Source organism: Lissotriton helveticus, chromosome 3_1 (genome assembly GCF_964261635.1).
Source record: "Lissotriton helveticus chromosome 3_1, aLisHel1.1, whole genome shotgun sequence".
Lineage (NCBI taxonomy): Eukaryota > Metazoa > Chordata > Amphibia > Caudata > Salamandridae > Lissotriton > Lissotriton helveticus.
The window spans coordinates 155,422,167-155,436,783 of NC_136061.1; the positions used below are offsets into that span (position 1 = coordinate 155,422,167).

General features: G+C 44.4%; 1 protein-coding gene across 4 annotated transcripts in view; it reads right to left on the reverse strand.

Moving 5' to 3' along the window:
* The window catches only part of GTF2IRD1 (GTF2I repeat domain containing 1), a 1,361,292-nt gene that overhangs the window by 486,464 nt on the left and 860,211 nt on the right, over positions 1-14,617 (reverse strand). The gene's annotated exons all lie outside the window — the stretch shown is intronic.

The following is a 14,617-nucleotide window of genomic DNA, read 5'->3' on the forward strand; positions in this document are numbered from 1 at the left end:
GTTTGGGATTACACACTTTGTACTGTTACCCTCACCTGAGAGTATGGTCCAGCCAGGTCACAAGCACATGCCCTCAATTGTCTGGAGCTTTATCAGAGGACAGATGCTCATGCCGGGGAGTTACGGGTACTACAATCTCTTGGCCCAATCTGGTGTCACTAGGAAAATCTAGCTTGCCCGTTCCTCATCTTGTTCAGAACTCAGGGCAGGAGAGGCAGCACCGTGAAGGCATACAGGAGTCCCAAGTTGCACTCTAGATGGAAGGCGTCTCCATGAGAGAGGAGTATGTGACTGACTGCATCGCGGTCGAGTAGCCACCAGAAGTTGTCGGTATATCTCTTGCAGTCTTCTCCAAAATCTGGATACAATCTGACAGATTCCCCTGGTGCTGTGCTCACTGCCACTTAGGGTTCCACTGCAGAGCTGTGTGTGCCACTCTCCAGGGTAGACAAGACCCGGGATATCATGAGTATCTTGAATTTCCACTTCCACTGGAAGGTGTTGAGGAGGCAAAGAACAAAAATAGATCGAAGGTCACCATCCTCCTTTGGACGAAATAGCAGGAGTATGTTCTTACATCTGAGGACGGAACATTCTATGACCCCTCTGACCAAAAAGGCCTGCACTTCCTGATGTAAGATGGACAAGTTGGCCACCATCAGCCACACTGATGGTGGCGAAATGTGCGGCGAGATGGAAAGAAATGGGAGGGCGCAGTACTGATAGGCACCCAACCCTGAATAAAATATTGGGCCCTGCCTCCAACAGGATGGCTTTGTACTGGCGAGGACACACTAAAGTGATTTTGAAGCTTCGGATGCAGGAGGGGCAGGGGACTCAGCTGCATATAGTCCCTGCTGTTTCAGGCCTTGCATTTGTGAACCAATGCCTCAGCTGTGAAAGGGCTGAAAGGGCTACTGGGCTGGTGGAGGTGTCTGCCATTGGCGAAACTGAAAACCCCGACCTTCGCCACGGAAAAGGCGTAATTGCTATAGAAATTACTTGTGGCGGCAACATGACCCAAGGAATATGCTGTGGCCCTGCTTTCTTTAAATGAGTCAATGGCTGAATCCGCTTTGTCACCAAAGAGGCAAGTGGCATCAATGGACATATCCATCACGGATGCTTGGATATCCCCGAAGAAGCCTGTAGACCTAATCAGGCATGGCGCAGAAGTACCACTGGTCAACCCAAGCGGACGATCTATTCTAAGTCAGAACGTATAATAAATTTTGCTGCATCGCCACCATCCTGGATGGCTTGAGTAAGGGACACCAGAAGGTTATCGAGCATGGGAGTAGGGGCCTAAAAGACACCTGGCCTTCACCGACCTCAAAGCATGGTTTGTAGAGGAAAAAATCCACTTACCAAATGCGTTTGTTCATTTTTACTTCCGATCGGGGGGTGGGAGGAAATGGAATTAGGATTTACCTTAATTGCAGACACCTGCCCCACCGAGTTTTCTAGTGTAAAATGTTCTGGGGAAAAACGGTGTCTCTTGGCGAAGGCAGCAAGCAACCTGCATAATAACAGGTGGTTCCAAACATGGTTTCACCAAAGAGGGTATCAGTGATGGCCTCATTAGAAGGTAATAGAGGATAGAGGTTCTCTAGGTGCTTGACTGGGCTGGAGTACCTCATTCAGAACATTAGTCTTTACTTCCATAGTTGGCAACTGTAGGTCTAATACTTCTGCCCCACTATGCATAACTACAGCGAAGGATGAGCTTTCTTCAGTGGCAGGGTCAGGAGAAGAAACAATGCTAATACCTGAAGAAGAGCCCAGGCCACTAGCATTTTGTAGTTCTTCATAACAATTGTTCTTATCATATTGAAGAATGCAATCATCTTCATCAAGCTTTCGTTCGGGTCAGAGATGAAAAGATTATGCACCTTACTGTGTGCTAAGGGCAAGGTGTCAGAGTAAGAAAGATTACCCGTTGGCTGTGCCCCGGTGGGAGTCGTGCACGGCCTCGGTCGAGGTTGTGGAGCAATCTACCTAGAGTCAAAAAGCACAATAGGCTGCAAGGGCTCCTCCAGCGTCAATGTGTGGGAGAGCGAGGCAGAGGATGGAGCTAAAATCTAAGTTAGCACTGAAGGCATTGCTGAACCCAATGCAAGTTCAAGAGGAAACGGTTGCTCAGAGAACAGACCCAGCAGCACAAGCCCTACTTGAGGCCACGCCGATCCTTGGGACCCGAAGGCACCAGAGGAAACCGGTAAAGTGCTAAAAATGCACAGCTGTGTGAAGTCTGAAAGTGGTGGGAAATGGCTATTTCCCACTTCAACTACTTCTTATTTTTCTTGGTCTTACCTGAAGATTTCGAACACAATGATAATTTGCCATGGAATGACTTCAGGAGTGGGAACAGGTCCTTCATCTCAACTGGCCACAGCGTGGAGTTCTATGTTTGGTGACGTAAAGCTTTGCCTTGAAGTCGCATATGGGCTTTGGCTTTATCTGGGCACAGTCATCACAAATGCAGGAATCGTGCCCCAACCACAGGACCCAAGACACACCTCATGAGGGTCGATCACAAACAGCTGTTTGCACAAGTCCGTACACAGTTAGAACCCTTTTGTCTTAGGGGTGAAATTTTCCCTTGCACTTTGGTAATTTTAAACTAAAAACTTGTCATGACTACTGAGGAAAAGCTTCTGATCCACATCTAAAGGAGCGGAAAAAAGAAACTGATGCCACCACACATGGGCTGCGATTATATACTGCTATGCTCGTCACTTCAAGAGCTGAACAATGATGATGTGGCGCCACACAAGGCTACATACCGGAGTGCATGTTTTCAGATCCAGTTTGACACCTGGAGAATATTCACAAGGTGAGGTATCTCTGGTTAGAAGTATCTTATGAAACATGTCAATGCCCAGCTGAACGTTAATCGTTATCTGGTATAAATTGCCAAGTGCCTTAAATTCACAACTGGGTGTAGATTAGTATCTGGGATAATTGCCTTTTCCTTTAAAGGCATGAAAAATGTTCAAAATATAAGAGTTTTTTGCAGAATTCCTAAATTCAGTTCCTAAGATAACAACTTCAGCTCACAAGTCACTGACAGGCAGAAAAACAACAGGCAAGATCAAACTAGAACATCACTGACCAGCAACAACAGCCTGGTAGATCTCTAAAGAGCAAGGACATGTTAGTAGACCACTAATGGGCAAAGGACATGACTGGACAGGGCTGACAGCAGCTTCTCTACATTGATCTATAACGTTTTTACATAATGCCAGAGCAGGCAGAGTAAATGTCTGAATATTCTCCTTTCTGACCAAAATATTGTCCCATCCTCCATTCTTGGTGGAGTGGGAAAGATGGCAGCTGATGTTATAAAAGCTTAGTGAGGTTATAATTCACAGATCTTTCTTGCTCATCTGAACATGAACACAGAGTACATTTTGAAAAATACATTTTGAAAAAAAGAATGACACCAAAAAGACAAAAATCCAATAAAGGTAACCAGAAAGAGGACTTTTTTTAAAGCTTTAAATACAAATAGCACCAAAAACTATTAGGCGCCAACTACAGCCACTGGTCACAGTAGACCAGGACCTAGGCCTGATTTGAGGCCAACCACAGTGAAACACAAGCCAGGTATAGAAACCAGGTTCGACCAGGTCGAAGGTTTTATTTTAAGATTAAGGGGTCTCTCCGGAGTTTGGCAGAGAGGGTACTCCATTGCAACAGCGATGGAGAACTCTTTCCTCCAAAGTGAAGGTCGGCCTGCATCATTTACAGTTGGGCAGACCTTCAGTGTGTTAACGGCCAAAACTACTCAGTCTCGGCCGCCAGCATACACCAGTGTCAGCAAAACTGAGTAATAGCCGTCTAAGGTTTTGCCATTTGGTCACCCGCCCTATTTTGAGTGGACAGGCAAATGGCAGGTTTTCACTGTCCGTCACCACCAGGTAAAACCTGGCTATAAGGCGCAGTGTAAACTGCAAAATGACCACCTCACCATTGGAGAAAAATTCCATGACGAGGGGGTCACAGCTTTTTTTATGCTCATAAATAAAATTCTGCTTTGGGATTTTGTTTTTTAAAATAAAAAAAGGCAATTCCTGGAAATGCAAGAGATGTCTGCTGGACCAGCAGACATCTCTAAATATGGCTGGTGGAGTACCCTTGCCATGGCAGGAGTAAAGTACTCGACCAAGGCGACAGTACTTCATCTGTCCTCCAAAGTCTACATAAGGCCTGTACCTCAAAAATGGAAGTTGAAAAGCTTCAGTGGGGCAAGGTAGCAGGCTGTAGCTGAAGAGGGCTCCACGAGGTCGAACAGTCGTTAGATATTAGCCTGGGGAAACCGTTGATTTTAGTGGGGAAAGTACTGCGTGGGAGAAATTTGAATTTCCCACCCAGGGAAATCGTCTTAACAGCCAGATACCCTTGGTGCCTTTGCCCGGTCATGATATGATAACTTTCATCAGAGCTCAGAATCCTTGAGCCAGGAAAAGCTGTATGCTGTAACTGAAGAAGGCTCCATGAGTCTAGATACCTTTTCCGTGAGGACCCAATAAATCCAATTGGAAGCTCTGAGCATGAGAAATTTTAATCTTTTGGCCAATGGCAACAGGCAGATCAGCTTGGCAGGTTTGCCCCAGTTCTCCGAAAGTCTTGCAGTTGAAAACGCTTCTCAGTCTTAGGTTTTAAGGAGTGGTAGAAGTACAGCCAAGTATTCCAGGACCTCAGGAACAGCATTTTAGGGTCAGGACTCACTCCAGTAGAGTCCAACAGCAGGATCGAGGACTGGCCCAATTGGAACTGGACAGTTGCGGGAAAAGGCCTCTTGTAGCTTATTGTGTCCCTGTAACTTGAACGGGAGCTCAGCCTTTTGACTCTTGGAGTCTACTTCTTTTGCTGGTGTACAACAGGGAGTAGGTCTAGTCCTTCAAGGGCTCCTCCCTCAGGTCATAGGCAGCAGGCTCATTCCTTTTCTGGATCTTCCTCAGCTCCAGTAGTGTTTTGAAGAAGAGGCCAGGGGGTCCCACATTTATTCCTGGTGCGAGCTTGTTTATGGGGGTGATGCCCGGGCTCCCTAACTAATAGGGTAAGGCTTGCTAGAGGTAACCCTACCCAACTTTGCAGCAGTTCCTGTCTGACCCATATTGCCCCTAACTCCTCAAATTGAAAATAGTGAAACTGTTCTCTGGGGCACAGACTGTGTACCCACCCAAAGGTGTGGCTAGGGAAATGAACAGCCTCTCCTTTGTGGTCACTCCAACCCAGTTCTGGGGGCAGCTCCCCTCACACTGGGATTGGTGCCTGCTTGAAAAAGGAAGGGGCCTGTTCATGTCTCATCTGACATCTGCCTGTGACAGGGGAGGCTCCTTTGAAGTAAGGATAATGTTACTTACCCAGTAAGCATCTGTTCTTGGTATGCTGAGCTGTAGATTCAAATGCTTTGCATACTCCTGTTATCTAGTGTTGGATCCGGATGTTTGCAAGCTGTTTTTCTTCAAAGAAGTCTTTCCTAGTCACAAGTAAATGTGACTCCTCCTTTCAGTGATATTGCTCATGGTCATCGACTCCATTGTTAGACTGTTTTCCTGAAAGAGGGTGAGAATGGAGTAAGTGTAGTATAGAGATATCCATGTGTATAAATAATACAATGACTAACTGTACCAACTACAGGTACTCGGGGAGGCGGGTGGGCACATGTGAATCTACAGCTCTACATGCCAAGAACAAGTGCTTACTGAGTAAGTAACATTATCCGTTCAAGGCATGTGTGCTGTAGATACACATGCTTTGCATAGACTAGAAAGCAGTATACTCCCAAAGCGGTGGCTAACCTGCAGATGTTGCAGTTGTTTGGAACAGTGTTTTAAGTACTGCTTGGCCTACAGTAGCGTGTTGACGTTCTAACACATCTATACAATAGTATTTGGGAAATGTGTGTGGTGTATACCATGTAGCTGCTTTACATATGTCAGCTAGAGGAATGTTACCTAAAAAGGCCACAGATGCCCCTATTTTGCGAGTGGAATGCGCTCTAGGGGGTATGGTTAAAGTTCTTTTAGCTTTAGCATAGTATGTTTGAATAAATTTAACAATCCATCTTGCAATACCAGATTTAGAGATAGGATTGCATTTGTGAGGTGGAGCAAATGCCGCCGCGGTCGGTAGTAGGTGTACCTGCAGAGCGGTGACGTGGGGAGGGGAAGGGGCAGGGTGGGGGATAGTAATCTATGGATTACAGAGCTTTACAGGTAAGTAAACATATAAATAAAAAAAACTAATTTCAATGCATGCACTGCATCCCCAAATGCGATGCAGTGCGCGCAACAACATTCGTTTTATTTATTTATATGTTTACTTACCTGTAAAGCTCCGTAATCCATAGATTACTACCCCCCACCCTGCCCCTCCACACGTCACGGCCCCTGCAGGTACACCTTCTACAGACCGCGGCTGAGCAAATGTAATAAACAGTTGTTTTGTTTTGCGAAAGTCTTTTGTCCTATCTATGTAGAATAGCATATCTTTTTTAATGGGAAGCATGTGAAGAGCATGTTCTGCTACAGAATCAGGTTGAGGAAAGAAAACTGCTAACTCAACCAATTGGTTAATATGAAAAGCAGAAACTACTTTGGGAAGGAATTTAGGGTTGGTGCGTAGAACTACCCTGTCTTTGTGTAGCTGAAACAAGGGTTTTTCTAAGGTTAATGTCTGAAGCTCATCAACTCTCCTCATTAATGTAATTGCAATGAGGAAAGCAAGCTTCCATGAGAGAAATTGCAAGGGGCACTTGTGCAATGGTTCAAAAGGTGGACCCATGAGCCTTATGAGAACAATGTTGAGATTGCAAACTGGGGCAGGAGGAATCCTTGGTGGTATTACTCTAATCAACCCTTGCATGAAAACTTTGATTACTGGAACTCTGAATAGTGAAAGATGTTGCCTGTTCTGCAAATACACAGCTACTGCTTCAAGGTGCAAACAAATAGACGTATATGCTAGTCCAGTTAGCTGTAAGTGTAACAGATAATGTTTTGTGTGGAAGCATCTAAAGGGTTGATTTAGTTGTTGTAGCAGTATACGACATATCTTTTCCCTGCTGCATAACACGCTCTGCTGGTAGGGCTTCTGGCTTATTTTAGAATATTCATACAGTCTGGTGGTAAATTTAAATAACCAAACTATATGACTTCAGATCGCTAGGTTCAGTTCTTTGGGATTTGGATGTCTGATTTATACATGGTTCTGTGTGAGGAGACTGGAGGTGAGGTGCAGCTTTTGATGTGGAACTATTGACAGCTCCAATACAGTGGTATACCACGGTTGGCGGGCCCATGTGGGAGCTACTAGACTTAGTGTGATGGATGTTTGCCTGAGTTTCCGAACAACACACGGTATGAGCGGGAGAGGGGGGAAAGTGTAGGAAAATATCCCTGACCAGTTCATCCATAGGGCATTGCCCTCTGAGAGCAGGTGTGAGAACCTGGAGCCGAAGCTTAGGCATTTTGCGTTTTCGGCTGTGGCGAACAGGTCTATCTGTGGAAAAACCCATTGTTGAAAGTAGGGAAGGAGAACTTGAAGATGAAGTTCCCACTCGCAAATTTGCTCTTCTCCTTCTGCTGAGGAGGTTGGCAATTTGATTGTTTATTCCTGGGAGATGTTCTGCCTGAAAATAAATCTTGTGATGGATTGCCCAATTCCAAATGGCTTGAGAAAGTGTTGACAGTTGGAGACAGTGTGTCCCGCCCTGCTTTTGCACATAATACATCGCTGTCATGTTGTCTGTTCAGACTCGGACAGTTTTTGCAATGAGGGGAGTTTGAAAAGCTTTGAGTGCTACAAAAATTGCTAAAAGCTCTAGATAGTTGATGTGGATACTTTTGTGCTTGTTGCTCCACATGCCCTGTATTATGTAATCTTTGAGGTGAGCCCCCCAACCTCTTAGAGATGCGTCTACTGTGAGCACGATATGTGGCAAAGGGTTGACGGAAGGCTGGCCTTTTGATACGTTTTATGGGTTCCATCACTGCAGAGAGCGATAGGTACGGCTGTCTACCAACACTCAATCGGTTAATTGACCCTGTAACTGATTCTACTGACATGCTAAGCACTCTTGTAGGGGGCCCATGTGACGCCGTACATAGGGTACAATTGTGATGAAAGATGCCAGCATTCCCAGCAGTTGCATGAACACTCTGGCTGGTAAAGGTTGGTTGGGTTGAAACTGTAGAATCATAGCCTGAATATTGTGTATTCTGGCCACATTGGGAGAGGCTATAGCTTTGACTGTGTCTAGACTGACTCCTAGGTAAGACTGCATCTGTGACGGATGCAGGTTAGATTTCTGAGCATTGATGGTGAACCCCAGTTGATGAAGTAGATCTATTGTGATATGTGTGTGCTGTACACAGTTCTGGTGAGTGCTGGCTTTGATAAGCCTGTCGTCTAGATAGGGAAAGATGTGAATCTGCTGTCTTCTCAGATGAGCAGCGACTACTGCCAGACATTTTGTAAAAACTCTGGGCGTTGTTGTCACTCCAAAGGAAATCACTTCGTACTGGTAATGCTTACCTGCAATCACAAATCTGAGGTATTTGCGATGAGTCGGATTAATTGGAACATGAAAATATGCATCTTTAAATCTAGAGAAGACATCAAATCTGCTCTTTGTAAAAGTTAGAGTACCTGTTGAAACGTCACCATGTTATGTTATGTTATGTTTAAGTCTCTTTTATAGCGCACGGCTACCCCAAAGGGGGTCCCGGCGCTTTAGCAAAGAGAACTGCAGGGGAGAACACAACACGGCTATTCGCGGAGGCCGAAAGAGAAATCAGGCCGAGAAGAGCCAAGTTTTCAGCCCCTTTCTAAAAGAAAGAAGATTATTTGCCATCATTAAGGAGACAGGTAGCTCATTCCAACAACGCGGGGCCAGATGACGGAAGGAGCGCCCTCCGATCCGAGCAAGTTTGACAGGGGGAACCACAGCTTTGGCCAACAAGGCTGACCGTAGAGACCTCCTCGGCACATAGAAGGCCAGTCGCTTCCCAATATATTTAGGGCCAATCTCATGAAGGGCCTTAAAAGCCAGGGTCAAAACCTTGAAAGTGATTCTTTTTACGATCGGCAGCCAATGCAATCTCGTTAGCAGTTCCGAGGCTTTTGCCCTGCGCGGAAGACCGAAGATGGCTCTTGCGGCCGAATTCTGCACACTCTGCAGACGGGCCAACAAATATTTAGGCAGCCCGAGATACAGGGCGTTAGCGTAGTCTAATCGCGAGCCAATTAGAGACTGCACAATGATTTTTTTGTGTTGTAGGGACAGCAGCGGAAGAAACTTCTGTAGCATTTTCAAAATGCCAAAGCATTTCCCCGTCAGTCCGATAATTTGGGGTCTGAAAGAGAGGCCGTCATCAATGCACACCAAAGTTTTTGGCTTTCATTGAGGCCACATCAGGCGGAAACATGTCCTGGGGCCATCAGGTCTTCCAGCTGGGATCCGGCGGACAGCCAAAGAAAAGCAGCTCCGACTTATCGGAGTTGCACTTCAAACTGTGCCGCCGAAACCAGTCAAAGACGGCACCCAGGCATTCCCCGATCAAGCCACCATCAAAAGCCTCTCCCTTCTTACATGTAAAAAGGAGCTGGGTGTCATCAGCATAGGATATGATCCGGGCACCAAAGGACTCTGCTACCGCCGCCAGCGGAGCCATATAGATATTGAAAAGGGTGGGGCTCAGGATAGATCCCTGAGGAACCCCCACCTCTAGCGGCGGCATTTCAGCGGAGAACGGAGGTGCCCAGACCACTTGTCGATGGCCAGTCAGAAAAGATTTAAACCAGTTCCACACCGTCCCACGAAAGCCGATCTCCCAGAGTCTAGAAAGGAGACCGACGTGGGGGACGGTGTCAAACGCCGCTGACAAGTCCAGCATAACTAAAATAGCCTTCCCTCCCAGATCAAGCAACTCTCTGATGGCATCGGTGATCTCGAGCAAAGCTGTTTCCGTGCTAAAATTAGCACGGAAGCCCGATTAAGAGTCATGTAAGATGTTGTTGCTCTCTATAAAGTTGGAAATCGAGAGCTGTACATGTTTCTCAATCACCTTTGCCAGAGCAGGGAGAAGGGAGATCGGCCTATAGTTAGCATGGACAGAAGGATCCAAAGTAGGCTTTTTGAGTAGTGGCAGGATCAGAGCATGTTTCCAAGCCAAAGGGACCTCGCCCATGGACAGGGAGAGATTAAGCAGCGGATTAAGCAAGCTGTTGATAGCAGGCGCTATTCTTCCCAGACATTTCGCCGGGCAAGAATCCAACGGCGACCCAGATTGAAGCCGGGATAGAAAATCAAGGGAGGCAGCGGCGGATAGAGGGGGGAAGTTCGCAAGGACTGGGCTCTTCTCATTTAATGGCGAGAGGAGGGTGGTCCGTTGACTAACAGTTTCACGAAGGCCAGCATCAGGAAAGGAGTCCTGGATGAACTTAATTTTATTGATAAAGAAATCCCCGAGCTGGCTAATCCAAACTTCGGAATGAGAATGAGAGGGCGAACTCGAGGAGGGGGAGACAAACTCCTTTACAATCCTGAAGAGTTCTTTGCTCCTGTTTTCCGCCTCATCAATTCTACGCTCCAGATAAACTTTTTTCCATCAGAGATGTGCTTATGATAAAGCCTAATTGCAACCCGATATTTAATTTTGTCCTCCGAGTCGTACTTGCGCCGCCACATTCTTTCTGCTTTCTTGCAATCTTGCCGCATTTTCCCGAGAGCAGGAGTAAACCAAGGGGCCGAGGCATGTCTGGCCATGTGAAAGTATTGTGACAGTATATAATGGTTTGCCTCTCTGAGATCTAGAATAGGCCTTAGGAAACCGTCCTTTTTGAGAATGAGAAAATACAGAGAGTAAACCCCTGAGCCCTGGTATTGTATTGAGAGAATGGACTTCATGTTCTAGCAATTTACATGTTCTGGAGACAATTTGTGAGATCAAGGTGGAATGTTTTCGGGGATTTCTGGTAAACTCCAGGGTATAACCATGTTGGATAATTCCAATCACCCATTTGTCTGTTGTTATAGACTGCCAAATGGGGAGAAATTGTTGAAGTCTTAACCCGATAGGTGAGGTGTTGTCGGGGCGAAGCATGGGCAAGTCACTGTTTATAAGGGGAAGGTTGAAGTTGTTGCCTCTATAACCTTCTCGAAAAAAATCCCCTGGAGCGAGAGGACTGGCTATTACCTTTATATGTTGAGGTATTCTGGTCTGGGGATAGGGTTTTTGGCCCTCCTCTTTAAAAGGAGGGATGAAAGAAGCCTCTGTTGGACAGAGACTTCAGCCCTCCCATGGACTTGGCCACTTCAGTGTCCATTTTCATCTTCTCTAACGTTTGAGCTACGTTTGGACAAAAGAGATGTTTTTTAGCTGAAGGTGTATTTAAGATGGATTGTTAAACTTCTGGCTTAAAACCAGAAATCCTTAACCAAGCGTGTCTCCTGAGCAAGATGCTTGTATTAACCTCTCTAGCCGCGGTATCTGCAGGTACTAGAGCACATCGTATAGAGGAATTACAAATGAGTTTACCTTCATTTACTAAGTCCTGTGCATTAGCTTTATGCTTGTCTGGGTGATACCGTAGCAATTGCATCAAACAAGTGGGGTTGTGTGGCACTCTATGTTAGTCTATTTGTCTTAGGTAATTCAGCTCGTAGGTCGGCTTGGGTGCTGATGGGTATGCTCCCTCTGACCTTTGGGGAGTTATCAGATAAATCAATGCTATGTGCTGTCAATCTTGACAGGGTACCCAATCACACTCCTTAGGGAGATATACCAATCTTTCCAATGTTTAACTCCAGTAAATAAAGACTTTACACAAGAGTTTATCCAAAAAGAAATGTCTTTTCACTCTGGTTTATTTATGTGCCAGAAATTTCTCTTGATTTACGCTGTTACATCACAGCTCTGTGTTTGTAATCACATTGATGGTTCAAAAGATTCCAAAATGTACAAATTATCCATTTAATGTCCTCCAAACACCCAATGCATTTCGTGCGAACCGCACTTCATCAGGGGGAAATACATTTCGATCTATAAAAAAATGAGTACAAGCATTTGTCAAAGATATGGAAGCAGGCCTGGGTCTAATGTTAGTAGAATGGTAGTAGAATGGTAGGAAATGTAACAACACTTAAATAACATAGTCATGTGTTAAAAACGAGAGTAATAAAGGATACGTTTCTAGAGACTGCAGTAAACAATTGGCGTGTAGATCGTGCTGCGTGTTAATGAAATAAATTCTATTCACCCAAATACTAAAGGAAATAATCCCCTGGTGGTAACACAAATAAACCGAGTGCACGCCATCGTTAGTAAGAATAAAATTGTGCTCGCTAAAGTCTGGGGTATGTGAGAGTGAACTGGTTCTAAAAACGGGCTCTCAACGTGACGTATTCAATAAAGTATGGTGGTAACATTAACACTATGTTACATTGGTCTTGGGGGTGAACGATAAACATAACGAGCGAACCGCATTGCGCTTACCGATGTAGTTCGACGTAGGTGCCGACTGCAACTTAACTCGACTGAGGGTAAACGCTAAAGAGTGGCGCATGCGCATATTATGTTTTTTTCGGTATTCTATCCTCGCGGCCCGGAAGTAAATGAGCGGGTCGTTAAGATGTCTGTGGAAAATCAAATAAGATCTTAAAATAATAATCGGAAAGAAGTGGAAAGAAATAGAATTGAGTATAGAATGGGTCTCCAGTTCAGCCCACGGAAATTAGGCGGAAAGAGTGAGAGCTAAATACAAGAACCCAAGCTTAGTAAACCGCCTTCATCTTAACTCTAGTGAATGGTGCGTCGTGGTAGCGGCCATGATGTAAGAGTGTGTATTAAACACCGAACAATGGACAATGGGGAAAGTTAAATGCGAAGCAAGGTGTCATGAAAGAAAAGGAATGTGAAGATAACAATCATCTTGTAAAGTGTGTTAAAAAACACAAAACATGGAAAAATATCCTAATATACAGAGTATGACGGTAAAGAAATATGGTACATTAGACTGTATGGTACGTTGCTGATACATTGCATCAACCAATCTAAAAGTATTTCAAACAATGTATAAGTCTATTTTTTGGTAATTCCATCTATTGAATTTACAGAAAGCAACTATATTCAAGCCGTTCATTTAACCCAGTTGGGTTACATGAGTTCAATTTTTTAATCCAAAACATTTCACGTTGAAGGAGTCTTTTTTTGTTGTCAGTGCCTAGTTTTACGGGAACACACTCCAAGATCATGAATCTGATTTGGCTGATGTTATGGCTGTTGGTAATGAAGTGTGCAGCTACTGGGGCTTTAATAGTCTTGTTTCTTATGGTGCTTTTGTGCTCTGTCATGCATGTTTTTATCTTTCTCTCTGTTTTCCCTACATAGGGAAGGCCACATGGGCATTTTAATAGGTATACCACATTTTTAGAGTCACAGGTGGCATTGGTAAACAATTTATTGGATCTTCCGGTAGTGGGATGGTCAACGGTGTTGCCTCGAATTATGTTGTTGCAATGTCCACAGTTTGCACATGGAATAGTGCCGGTGTATGTCTTATTTTTGTTTCGTGTTTCAGATTCTAGTAAATCTTTAAGGTTTCTTGATTTTTGATAAGCGAATAGCGGCTTTGTAAAGATTCCTTTAAAATCAGGTTCTTTTTTGATCATTTGCCAGTTTTTCAAGATGATCTTCTTTACCTGTTCACTTCTGTTCGAAAATCTGGACAAAAAAACGGTTCTATTCTGGTTGGTGTCTTTGGGGTGTATTTTAAGTAATTCCGATCTGGTCATGATTTGTGTTTTAGATCTGGCTTCATCCAGAATGTTTTCTGGGTATTTACGTTCACGAAATTTTGCAATCATCTGATTTTCATTAGATTCATAAGTTTGATCATCCGATGATATCCTTTTCAATCTCAACAATTGAGAATAGGGTAGGTGACGTTTCAGAGACATCGGGTGACAGCTGTCAAAAATCAAGATATTATTCCTATCTGTGCTTTTGATGTATACATTGGTGTGAAAGCAATTGTTTTCTAGGGATACTAGGACATCCAAATATGGGATGGATCCTGTGTTGATGAAATGTGTAAACTGTATGTGATCATCAATGCCATTGATGTATTTGATGAAGTCTTCAATTTCTGTGGATGGTCCCTTCCATATAAGGAAGGTATCGTCTATGTATCTCCAAAATCTGTGAAACTTGTTCTGCCATCTGGGGTTCTCAAGAATGTTGTCTAGTTCCAAGCGGTGCATGAAGAGATTGGCGTAGCTAGGGGACGCACAATTCCCCATAGATGTCCCAGCTAATTGTTGAAAATGTTCACCTTTCCATGAAAAATAGCTGTGGTACAAAGTAAAGTGTAACAGTTAAAAAAAGAAACACTTTTAAATCTTGCTTTATGTCGTGGTCAATTAAGAAAGATTCTGTGGCTTCAATACCCCTGTTATGCGGAATCGACGTGTATAGAGAGCATACATCTATTGTACAAAGAGTATATTCCATGGTCTATTCAAGTCTTGTTTCGCTTAATTTGGTAAGAAAGTCCGTAGTATCACGTAGGTATGTAGACATTTTCCTTACAAGCGGTTGTAGGT